Here is a 13,417-nt window from a genome sequence, read left to right as displayed (position 1 = left end):
AGTAGAGCAGGTATACTTCACCGGATATGCGCCTCGGCGTCGTCCAAACACGGCGCTAAGCACACTTAATCGGCCATGTGGGCAACGCAAACTAGGAACACTGCCAAGTGTCTTGTACTCTACACGATGTGTGGCGCAACTGCCCTCTCCACATGTCACAAGAGGAGCAGGTGGCTCATGCACTAGCAGCCATTGGCAGGAAAGGGTTGTCTCAGGGTATTAGTTTGTCGTCAGTGTGTGACCGCACAGTAGCAACAAAAGCTGCATTGGCTGTTCTGGCCTATCTACACAGTACCAGCCTAAACTCGACGCAAAGAAATCAACTATAGTTACGTGGTTATTGTTTATATGGACCTCGCACTACTGTCCTCAACACCTTTCATCGCTAAGTTTATCTACTTTTCTATTTTACTTCTGCAGAATAGCAGCCAAGAACATACTAGCTCAGGTTGACCTCTCCGCCTTTTCTCTTATAAATTCTCTCTCTCTCTCTCTCGTGTCATTGATGCATATAAAATCTGAGGTGCCTGCGTCAATCACGTCACATTGTGGCGTAAGCAACGCAGTCATTGATCGGTGGGCAAGACACAATAAAGTTCTTTAAAATTCTTAAAGTTATTAAAGACAGGAAGATGAAGGCAACAAAGAGGTAACGAATGAAATCGCAACTAGGCTGATCTCAGACGCAGCAATTGAAGCGGGAGGTAAGGCACCAAGCAACCAGCAGGTAAACTCTCCCAAGTAACAAAGGGCCTATAAAGGAACGGCAAAACATGAAAGTGGCAAACTCGAGAGACCAGAAAGAATTCACTTAGCTGTCAAAAGTGATCAACAGACGACATTAAGGGTTACTCGAAATTATAACGTGGAAAAGATTGAAGAAGAATTAAAATAGGGACGCAGAATGAAATCAGCGAGAAGAAAACTTGGCATAGGACAAGGCGAGATGTATGCACCGCAATATAGGCAGGGTAATATCATCAACAATATAGATGAGATCGTAAAAGCAGCGGAAGAATTCTATACTGACCTATACAGTGCCCATAGAAGCCAAGCTACGTTCATTCGAAGTAGTGATAAACAGGATACAGAGGCTCCCGCTATAACTTGCGATTAAGTTAGAAGGGCCTTGCAACACATGACCAGGGGAAAAGCTGCTGGAGAAGATGGAATAACAGTCTATTTAATCAAAGCTGGAGGAGATATCATAATTGAAAAGCTTACGGCCCTTTACACGCAATGCCTCACCACTTCGAGTGTTCCAGAGAACTGGAAGAACGCCAACAATACACTAATCCATAAGAATGGAGACGTTAAAGAATTCAATTATATACCCAATAGCTTGCTTTCAGTATTGTATAAAATATTCACTAAGACAGGGCAATACTTGACTTCAACCAAGCAAGACAACAGGCTGGCTTGAGGAAGACATATTCTACGATGTATCATATCCATGTCATAAATTAGGTAATAGAGAAGTCTGCGGAGTACATTCAACCTCCATATATGGCTATCATAGATTATGGAAAAGTATTTGAATCAGTAGAGATACCAGCAGTTATAGATGCACTGCGAAATCAAGGAGTACAGGAGGAATACGTGAATATCTTGGCAAATATCTACAAGGATTCCGCAGATACATTGGTTCTCCAGAAGAAAGGTAGAAAGTTGCCTATCAAGAAAAGGGTCAGGCAAGGAGACCCCAACTTTCCAATGCTATTCGCTGCGCGCTTCAAGCTTGAAGCTTGAATACTTCAAGAAGTATTCAAGCTCTTAGACTCGGAAGGCTTAGGAGGGACGATCAACGGCGAATATCTCAGCAACCTTCGGTTTGCAGATGACATAGTCCCATTCAGCAACAATGGGGACGAATTACAACAAATGATTGAGAACCTTAACCGAGAAAGTGAAACAAGGTAATGAAAGAATATTAGACAGAAGGCAAAGATAATGTGCAATAGCCTGGCAAGGGAACAAGATTTCAGGATCGCCAGTCAGCCTCTAGAGTCTGTAAAGGAGTACGTTTATCTAGGTCAGTTACTCGCAGGGGACCCTGATCATGAGAATGAAATTTAGAGAAGAATAAAATTGGGTTGGAGTGCATACGGCAGGCATTAGCAAATCCTGACTTGCAGCTTACCACTGTCCTTGAAAATAAAAGTGCGACCGGTGCTAACATATGGGCCAGGAACGTGGAGGTTAACAAAGAAGCTCGAGAAAAAGTCCCTAGGGACCGCACAAAGAGCGATGAACGAGAACAGTCGCAGTTTCGCCCGAAAGGCGAACCATCAATTGCGATAGCATACTATTAGAGAGCTATACGAGGTAAGGATAGTAGTTTTATCGGCTCCATAGGCTTGGACACATTCACTTACTAACTGAAATAAGGCAGGTATGAGCGCGCACAAGCAAACATAGTAGATCACACTCGATGACCGCAGACAGCCTCTGTCAAAACGCTGGAGTGAGCAAGCACGGCGACAGCAGCAGCGAGCGAATGTTTGCGCGGTCTATCGCTTCAACGGAAACTGAGCGGCGCAATCACAGCGCACACAAAGAACTGTGCGCAGATCGACTTCAAGATACGGTGCGCGCGACATCCCGGAGCCGCGCAAACAAATACGCAGTTGCTCGCAGAGAAGAAGCCGCATCCCCTCCCTCCCGCGCTACCTTCCCGCTTTCTTTCGCGTAGGAGATTGGGTCGCTAGTTCCCCTTGCACCCGCTCGCAAGATAACCATTTGGTGCCGCAGCTAAACATCGCCTCCTCTCCATCCCCCAACGCCCTTTCGCCCGACCAAAGACATCCCGTTTGATCTCCGTCATGCGTTCGCTCCCCGTGAAAGCGCACGTCCCTCACGCGCTTTCACTCGCACTAGAGCATACGGCGCGCGGTGACGATTTTATCGCCCTAGGACTTTATACGGAACCTCACGGCGACGGCGACGGGAGGCATCCGCTTGGAGTGTCCATATAATTGCTATCGCAATAAAATGTTCTGCCTAACGTTAATATCGAAACAGGAATAGTGCGGTGTGGATAAGAGAGCAAACGGGGATAGCCCATATTTTAGTTGACATTACGAGGAAAAAATGGAGCTGGGCAGGCATGTAATGCATAGGATGGATAACCGGTGGACCATTAGAGTTACAGAATGGATACCAAAAGAAGGCAAGCGCACTCGAGGACAGCAGAAAACTACATGGGGTGATGAAGTTATTGAATTTGCAGGCACAAGTGGGAATCAGCTAGCGCAAGACAGGGGTAATTACAAATCGTAGGGAGAGGCCTTCGTCTTGCAGTGGAAATAAATATAGGCTGATGATGATGATGACGCAATTGCATCACGTGCAACACATGCGCCTGTAACACTCGAAACACTCGGTGCCACTAACAGCTTCGCTGCCCGACCATCTTCATGCAGTGGAAAGGCAGTGATTTTTTTTAATATTGTGGAAATATGTTTTGAGCAAACCAAGTTTTTTATGGTATAAAATAATTATATACCGGAAAGTAAACGATACAATTGTCAACTATAACACCGAATACTTTTTTCGGCCTATCAACGCAGAAAAGACCCATTCAGAAGATTGTCCCCCGAGACAAAGTGCAGACAAAGCATATTCGCAATAACCTCGCATATGGAGCTATAATCGATTATTTGAAGAAATTGAGCATAAGGTTCCCGATTTAAATACTTGGAAAACAGAGAACTGTATTTGCAAGAATCTAGTACACATGACATGTTTACTTCTTAGGTGGGTGCTCGTTTCTGGGAAAAACGCTTCAAGCCGGTGAAAGCGCAGCGTGGTCCGACCCCTGCGTCTTTATTTCTTGTTCCGTGGACGGAAATACAGTTTCAATCTCAGGGTAAGTAGCTTTACAAGTATATTTCTCTGTAATAATTGAAGACGTACTTGTAAGCTACAAGCTCTGGCAGTGTTCAGAATGCTCACGTTTGCGTATTTGTTACTAGCTGACTGCTTTTGCAACTAAGTTTTATTTATTCTATTTAACATAAGTGTATTAGAAGGCAGTCTAGTAACTCTGTTCGTACCCCACAAGTTGACTGCATCTGAGCACTAAGGTTCCTTAAATATTATTACGAAGTATCAAAACTTTATTACGTTAAATATTTCATGTATATTTACGTCTCTCCTCATCGAAAGAACGCCTGCGAAACTATATATACACCTGCTATGTTGGTCCTCACATCCCTGAAATGCTCATATTCAGGTAGAAATGTGAAATTAGATCAAACGGTGAAATGCGTGTTGATGTATGTCATACTCACCTATGTGTTTTCAATAGAGAAACGAGAAGAAAAGGAACCGAGGTGCCCGATTTTTATTATCATAAGAAGCCTGAAACAATGAAACCAAGGACAACATAGGGGAAATTACTTGTACCTACTAATTGAATCAAAGAAAATGGTAAATTAGCGTAAATGAAAACGGATTCAAAATCAACTGTCCACAGGTGGGGAACGAACCCACGTCTTTGCATTACGCGTGCGGTGCTCTCACCATTGAGCTACCGTGGAGCCGTTTTCCCATCATCTTTCTGGGGTATTTATGTTTTTACAACTAGAATTAACCATGGGACTGTTAGCCAGTGCCACCACCCACAAACCTGTTTGTTGGCTTCTTTTGATTCAATAGAGAAAGAAATTCGACTGAACCCATCTCACGATGACTGTCAGTGGTAATGCGCTTAGCATTCAATCAATATAGTGACACAACATATTGTCCCCATCGAAACAAGGTATATATGGGGAGTGTACTGCAGCAGGAATTGCCTTTCGCGCTTCGATTGTGATGATTTTGTCATCCCCTTAGGAACGGGGCGGTGAGAATTATGCACCCAGCCTGCTTGAGTTAATCAGATATGCTTCGCATGCTTTTTCTTCTAGCATTGACCGTAATAAAGTTTTATCATACCATTTGTGTATACATCTTCCTAATCCTTCTTTACTCTCCTCAAAAATTCTCTACCTAAATTGGACCGATCCTTAAGTCCGTAGCGAATCCGGTCGTATCAACCTCTTCCGTGCATGTATTTCACCAATACTCTAAACAAATACGCACCCTTAAGAACACTCGGCGCCATCTAACAGCGCCACTGCGAAGCCTGCATATGACCTCGGAAATGCTTGGCGCGCCGGTGCATGCAAACGCTCAGAAACACGCCATGCAGCAGCCGGGCTCCTATCTCGCGCTTCTTTGTAAACACGCTGCGGCAACTATTGCAACTGCCAGGAACGTGGCATCCGAGTACGTGACATCCGAAACGAGCAACTAGGGGTGCCGGTGCGTAGGAACGCTAAGAATTGTTTCCTGACTTCCCGCACACTTAGTGTCACAGAAAGTAACCAAATTTGGCGAGAGATTCATTCAGAGAGAGAGAGAGAGAAATCACTTTATTCTGCGATTAAAAACTGCATCGACGCCCTCAGGTCAATACATTCATGGTACAGCACGCTAAAGCATTGGCGTGAAAGACGTTTATTCAAAAGTGGCATATGCCCAGTGAATTTTTGGCGCAGCCTGCTAAATAGTCGTGTTGCCGTACGAGTACGACATACCCAAGGCGATCGTTCTGGAGCATACCTTGGTGTCCGAACGTTAGCGCTTGCACCAGCCTATATCTGAGAAGGAACCCGGTTACCGATGACCTACACTACTTCTCGGTCACATGCAAGACCTGCTAGCGATCGAGCAGCAACATTTCACGAGAAGCTCCTGCGGGAGCTTTTTTACAGCGTCTACCAGCGTCCATGCAGATGATCCTGGCCGCTGTGTCAGACCTCTCCCTGTCGAGCGCGGTTGCTACATTGACAAAATCATGGAAGTTGCCGGACGATCTCCCGCCACACCAGTTGTTGCATCTGCGCGCATTCCAGACGTTTCTGCAGTTTCCACCGACTCACCCAGCGAGATCATGACACTGCACTAAGACATCAACAGCCTCCAGGAACTTGTTGCTTCCATACTTCCACAAAGCCATATAAATGGTGACCTCTGATCGTCCTGGGGATACTCCAGGCGATCCTACACTCGCCACACCAGCTGCCGCACTCGACCTCGGTTTCTGAGCCCTCATTCAGCCCGCAATGCGGCACTCTCTTTTGCTGGTTCAAGGAGCGTTTTGTCGCTTCGGCCGACTGCTGCACACGCCGCCCGTGTGCCTGGCCGGAACACGATGACATGGACCACTAATGGTAACGAGTGGTTCTCCTGACATTCCAAGTTACCTTTTTTACGTGGTGCCGAGGTCAGTGTCCCGGATGCAATTTCTGTTGACCGCGCTCTTTCCCCCATCTCCAATCTTCAAGCAGTGAATGTTACGAGTGTTCCCGCATACCGACGCAGATCGCTGCTTGTGAGCCTCGGCCTGCGCCGATCATTTCGTTGGCGTTACCTGGTCGCCAACGTCAGCCACGCTATACTCGGAGCAGATTTTCTTTCCAGCTTCTCTCTTCTGGTTGACATGACGCGAAAGAAAATCCTCGACTCCAGCACAGGTTTTTCAGTCACGGGTACTTCTCGCCTTCTTTAGTTCGCTTTTGCTCTTTGTATGCCAGTTCCCGCATCATACGGGGATTTGCTCTGGATATCACTCCATCCACGCATCATCAGACGGCTCTAAGCCTGTGAAGCACGACGTCGTCCATCGTATCATCACCAGTGACCAGCCGACCCATGCCATGTCCCGCCACTGCTGAAAAGCTCTGCATTGCACGTTACGATTTGGAGCACATGGTCGAAATCGAAATCCCACGCCCGTCATCAAGCAGCTGGTCGGCACCTTCCCACATGGTTCTGAAGAAAGCGGGCACTGCCGTCCGTGGGGATTAACGTGCCCTAAACATTGCAGTTGTCCTGGACTGCTGCCCCCTGCCCAACACCCAAAACTTCACAATGGACTCGCGTGGCTACACAATGTTCTTTATGCTCGACCTCGAAGAGGCATATCACACAATTCCTGTTGATCCATAAATTTCATAAGACCGCCATTGTCACCGCATTCTGGCTCTTCAAGTTCACCCACATGTCATTCAGCCTTAAAAACGCCGTGCAAAATTTTCAACGCTTCATTGACGTCACCGTTCGAGGCCTGCCGTTCGTGTTCGTATTCGTGGACTACATTGAGGTCACCAGTACCTCCCCTTCCGAAGACCTTCGACATCTGCGAAATCTTCAAGGATCTCACTGAACATGGCCTGATCATTAACAGGGCCAAATGGCAATTCGGCGTTCCATCCTTGGAGTTTTTGGGTCATTTGGCTAACGCCAGCGTCATCGCTCCCCTTCTCTGCAAGGTTACAGCCATAACTAAGTTACCACGCCCCGAATTGTTGAGCCATCTACCCTGATTTTCTGGGACTTTTCTGGTAAAAATTGCTGCTGACACACCCCGTTACATCTGCAAGCTCGGCACCACTAACTTCACGCTTCTGTAGCTTGCGGACTTACAAGAATGAGACACTGTCCCACAATGTATGTCGTCGAATTCGTCACCTGAAGCTTCATCTGTAGAAAGCGTACTTTCGACACCATGGCATTCGCATTACCGGCGAAGTAAATGTCCAATCCGGCAGTCAACGTCCTTAAGTGCCTCCGCCATTACCACGACTTGTTTTTGCCCAATTGCACTCGGTTTCACATCCCAGAATTTGTGCATCACAACTTCTTGTTGCGGATGGTTTCATTTGGCCAGGAATGAACAGTTAAAGTTGGCCGAGCTCCTGCAAGGGTTGCCGTCAGTGCAAGGTTCCTCGGCACACTTCCACCCCATTGGCAACGTTCGCTGTTCCAAATGCGCGTCTTGTCTCCATCTATATTAATATAATAGGACTCTTGCCGCATCCGAAGGCTTCCGCTATATTCTGACCATCGTAGATAGATTAACTAGGTGGCCTCAGGTGACGCCATTACAAGCAATTACTGCCGACACCTTTGCTTCGACCCTCGTTTCTACGCGGATTGTCCGTATTGGCATTCCCACCAAAATATTCACCGACAAGGGTTATCAGTTTGAGCCCGAGCGCTTCAACCAGCTTACAAGCCATTTCGCGATCGGCTATTTCAAGAATGTGGCCGCCATGCGTGAAGCAATGGCTTAGTAGAGCGGTTTCACTACCCACTGAAGGCTGTCGTCGTGGCTCACGATGTTCCTGATCAGTGAGTCACTAGTCTACTCGTAACCCCTCCGGGGCTCTGCACAGCTATCAAATAACTCTCCAGCTCATCTCACGTACAGCTCGTCTCTGCGTCTGCCGCTGAATTCCTCTGCCCTAAACCCCCGACCACGCTTCCCCATCGAAAGTACGCCTAGTACTTCACCAATATGTTCTCCAGCTTTCGTGGAACATCGATCAGAATCCGTCAATATGGCACATTCTTTATATTACGGGATCTACGAGACTCGGCCTATGTGTTTCTCCCGTTCGACTCCTCTCGCCGTTTTCATCAGACGCCGTACGCGGGACCACATCTCGTCTTAGATCGCAACGAGAAGACGTTCACAATCTCTGGTAATGGTCGCCACACTGTCTTCATTGACCGCCTCAAGCCAGCTTTCGTCGAAAGCCCTCCACCTGCATTTCAGCACCAGTTCTTTTGCTTTCCATATAACAAGTTCACGTTCAAGTCTGCAATGCCGCCACTCAACTACATGTCGCACTGTAAAGTGCCACAAGTCCGTCTGCAAGTACGTGGGCCCTCTGGTCCAAGTGCGGCGGCGGCCGTGACGGCAGCAGCAGCAGTAATAAAATAGACTGTCTTTAGCCGCGAAGCCTGCGCGTCACCTCCGAAATGCATTCCGCACCGGTGCGTGCGAACATTTGAAAACGCATCATGTGGCAACCGGGCTCCTCAGTCGCGCTTCTTCCTGGGTAAACTGCACCATCTTGTGACGCTGCGGAAAAGTGCGCGCCACGCCTCCATGAGGACATGCTTGGCGCGCAGGTGCGTTTTAACGCTGAGAGCCGTTCGCTGCCTTGCTGCACTCCTAGAGGCGCATACTCGGGGATCCAAGTCGGCGAGAGCTTCAATGAAGAGCCCTACATACTAAGTACATTTATGGCGCAGCTCACTAAAGCGTTGACGGGAAAGGCGTTCAGTGAAAGGGTTCACGTAACCAGTGCATTTGGGGCGCAGCCTGTTAAACCTTCGCGTGGCTGTCCTTGAGGAACCCTTATACGTGGGCTCGATTTCCCTCAGCATCAGATGAATTTAGGCGATTTTTTTGCATCATTGGAGAGCGAATAATTCCCAGTGGCACCTTCTTGGCTACCTGGGGCCTAGGAGACTTCCCAAGAGGTTACCTACACAGAAATATGTGATTTCTGTGAGTTTATTTACCTTGCACTCATTAGGGAGCTAGTGGGCGAATACTGCACCAGCGAGGCCCATTCCTGTTCTGGTGAGGGAGTGACTTTGTTGAAGCTTAGTGGGACTTCCTAATTTGGTTGCACCTGGACTAGCATAACCCCACTAGCTCTCGGCAATATTTCTGTTTCTTTTTGCTGGTGCCACGCGCCACTCCATGCCTGAAAATGTAGTGCACTGGAGGTGATTTCGAACTTACGAGCTTCAGATTAGAAGCACCATATTTACCCCTGCTCTATGCAACCACTGCTTTAGTGGTTCCTAAAGAAGAGCGCAGCAACAGGAAATGCACCTGGAAAAGCCCTAATGGAGAAACAAGGAATGGAATTCATTTCATGCTCTCTGCCCATCCCAGCATAGTGCAGGATGTAGAAGTGCTAGGTAGGGTAAATTGCAGTGACAATGGGTTAGTGAGATCTAGGATTTCTTTCAATTTGAAGAGAGCAAGAGTACAATTAGTCAAGAAGAAAGAGGCTAACCTAGACGCAGTACGGGTAAAATCAGACCAATTCAGCCCAGTGCTCGCATACAAATACACAGCTTTAGAACAGGAAGATGAAGATAACATAGAGCTAATGAATGAAACCGTTACTAGCCTGATCTCAGAACCAGCAATTGAAGTGGCAGGTAAGGCACCAAGGCAACGTAGGTAAGCTTTCCCAAGTAATGAATGACTGAATGAAAAACTTTATTTCGTGACGTTTTCAGCGCATGCACCAGATGGAAGTGGTTCCCACTTCACAACGGACTTAATAAAGAAACGACAAAGCAAGTAAGTGTCCAACTCAAGAGATCAGAGAGAATTTGCTGAGCTGTCAGACTTGATACACAAGAAGCAGCAAGGTATATTCAAAATTAAAACCTGGGAAAGATTGCGGAAGTCGTAAAATATGGGCCGAGCATAAAATCAGCGTGAAAAGAACTTGGTAAAGGACAAGGCAAGACGTATGCACTGAAAGATAAGTAGGGTAACATCATGAGCAATTTCGATGACATAGTAAAAGCAGCGGAATAATTACATACTGACCCGTACAGTACCCTGAGCAGCCCAGTTACTTTCATTCGAAGTAGTGATAACAGGATACAGAGGCTCCTTCTATAACTAGCGATGAAGCTAGAAGGGCCTTGCAAGACATGACCCGAGGAAAAGTGGCATGAGAAGATGAAATAACAATCGATTTAATCAAAGATGGAGCAGACATCGTGCTCGAAAAGCATGTGGACCTCTATACACAATGCCTCACGACTTCAAGTATACCAGAGAGCTGGAAGAACGCCAGCATTATACAAATCCAAACGAAGGGAGACGTTAAATAATTCAAGAATTATAGACCCATTAGCTTGCTTTCAGTATTGTATGAACTATTCACCAAGATAATTTCCAGTAGAATCAGGGCAACAGTTGAACTCAGTCAACTAAGAGAACAGGCTGCCTTCAGGAAGGAATATTCTACGATAGATCATATCCATGTGATCAATCACGTAATTGAGAAATCTTCAGCATACAATCAACCTCTCTATTTGGCTTTAATAGAATATGAAAAAGGCATTTGATTCAGTAGAGATACCAGCAGTCATAGATGCATTGCATAATCAAGGTGTACAGGCGGCCTACGTGAATATCTTGGCAAGCATTTACGATGATTTCACAGCTACCTTGGTTCTCGACAAGAAAAGTAGAAAGTTACCTATCAAGAAAGGGTCAGGCAAGGAGACACAATGTCTCCAATGCTACTCACTTCATGCTTAGAAGAAGTACTCACGCTCTTAGATTGGGAAGGCTTAGGAGTGAGGATTAACGGCGAATATCTCAACAACCTTCGGTTAGCAGATGACATTGTCCTATTCTGCAACAATGGAGACGAATTACAGCAAATGATTGTGGACCTTAACCGAGGCAATTTAAGAGTGGGGTTGAAGATTATTATGCAGAAGACAAATGTAATGTTCAATAGCCTGGCAAGGGAACTCCTTAGGATTAAGGATCGCCCGTCAGCATCTAGAGTCTATAAAAGAGTATGTTCATCTAGTTCAATTACTCACAGGGGACCCTGATTATCAGAAGGAAACTTACAGAATAAAAATGGGTTGTAGTGCATATGGCAGGCATTGCCCAATCCTGACGGGGAGCTTACGACTGTACCACTGTCGTTGAAAAGAAGAGTGCACAATCATTACATTCTACCGATGCTAACATATGGGGTAGAAGCTTGGAGGTTAACAAAGAATCTCGAGAACAAGTTAAGGACCACAGAAAGAGCGATGGAACGAAAACTGCTAGGCCTAACGTTCAGAGACAGTAAGAGAGTGGTGTAGATAGGAGAGCAAACCGGGATAGCCGTTATTCTAATTGACCTTAGAAGAACAAAATTGACCTGCGCAGGCCACGTAATGCGTAGGGTGGATAACTAGTGGATCATTAGAGGTACAGAATGGATACCAAGAGACGGGAAGTGTCGTCGAGGATGACAGTAAACTAGGTGGGTTAATGAGGTTAGAAAATTTGCAGGCGCAAGTTAGAATCAGGTAGCCAAGACAGGCGTAATCGGAGTTCGTAGGGAGAGGCTTTCGCCCCCCAGTGGATATAAATATTTGCCGATGATGAAGATGATTATGACTTTACCATACAAACAAAAGTGTTGGAAACATTCTACTGAGCTAGTTGGATGCAAGAATATTTTATTGCAGATATTGAAAAGGATTTTACATGACCTCAAATATTAACGACAAATATCATGACAGAGATTCGCCATGGCGGGCGTCCGAGAGGCTGCGGAACATGAAGGAAATTAGATTAAGATGTCTGCATATAAGATAGCGTCAGAAGTTTATTTACAAGCACGTAGTCTGGAACGAGCCGAAATTGGCGGAACTATACATCCGGTAGAGAATTTTGTTCCTTCTATTTACCAGGTTATAGTCAGAATTGGCAGCAACTTCGGAGGCTTTAGCGCTGCTTTCATTGAGAGAAAGCTTGGAGGCCCCGGTGGCCGACCCAACAACTACACAAAAACTATTACAAAGCCGTGAAAGACTGGGCTGCTGTATAAGAAAACATTCTTAAGAAGTTTGGAAGCATCAGCACACTACTTAGAAAAGTTGCGGGAGCATGGAAGCAGGCCTACGCCAGGTGTACATAAAGCACTACAAGTAGCGAAAATTAGCAACCTGTGAAACAAATGTTCTGCACCATAATTGGGTGTTTTCGTAACCTAAATTAGCAGATGACGCAGTATCTGATACGCGTAGCCTCAATGCTTGGGGAAATGTTTTAATAGTTTTGCCTTTATTTGTTTTCCTATTCCTGTCAACCCCGCAGGGGCGTCTGCGTAAGCAGGCGTTTGGTGTGTTGCGACACCACGACACCCCTCCCGCGTGTAGCCGTGCGCGGCTTAGCCGTGTCCGGGGAAAAGAGGATCCTGGAGGTTGAGCCGATGCCGGGTGTTTGGGCCTTTACGGCCCCTCGGTGGAGGCCCCTCGGTGTTTGGGCCTTTACACCTCTTTGGCCTCCGCTTCGCATAGACGGCACCCCCGGACTGACCCACCCGGGGGAAATCGGTAGTCGCCTTTTCCTGTCTCTCTCTCCCCAATCTTCGTCTCTCTCTCACACTTTTTCGCTTTTCCTGTCTTCTACTCTCTTCCATTTACTTCCATTCTCCCTGGCGCCAAGGGTTAACCGTGTATGGCTATCCTACCTTGGGTACACCATATTTGGTTATAGTAGCGGCGTACGACTGGCGTCGTGCAGACTTGTGTACAAGCTCTGCCGCGTCCCCTCGTTGGGCTCCGTGGTGGGCGGTCGGCGCTGTTGCCGAATATACACACCTTCTTATGGCAGCGCAAAGCTCTGTTGTCTATGATCGGCCTCTGAAAAGAGGCCGCACCGAAGCAACGTTTCAGTTCTCCTTTCGGAACAATGCCCCAGCATTCCCCAAATACCATGTAGTGCATAGTGAAAACAACATACCCGTAAGGAAGCTTTCATCATTTCTGGTGGCCAAGTGCCTGAAAGACAAAATTGGATCAA

Source organism: Dermacentor silvarum, chromosome 5 (assembly GCF_013339745.2).
Source record: "Dermacentor silvarum isolate Dsil-2018 chromosome 5, BIME_Dsil_1.4, whole genome shotgun sequence".
NCBI classification, from domain to species: domain Eukaryota; kingdom Metazoa; phylum Arthropoda; class Arachnida; order Ixodida; family Ixodidae; genus Dermacentor; species Dermacentor silvarum.
Note: the sequence above shows the minus strand (reverse complement) of the source record.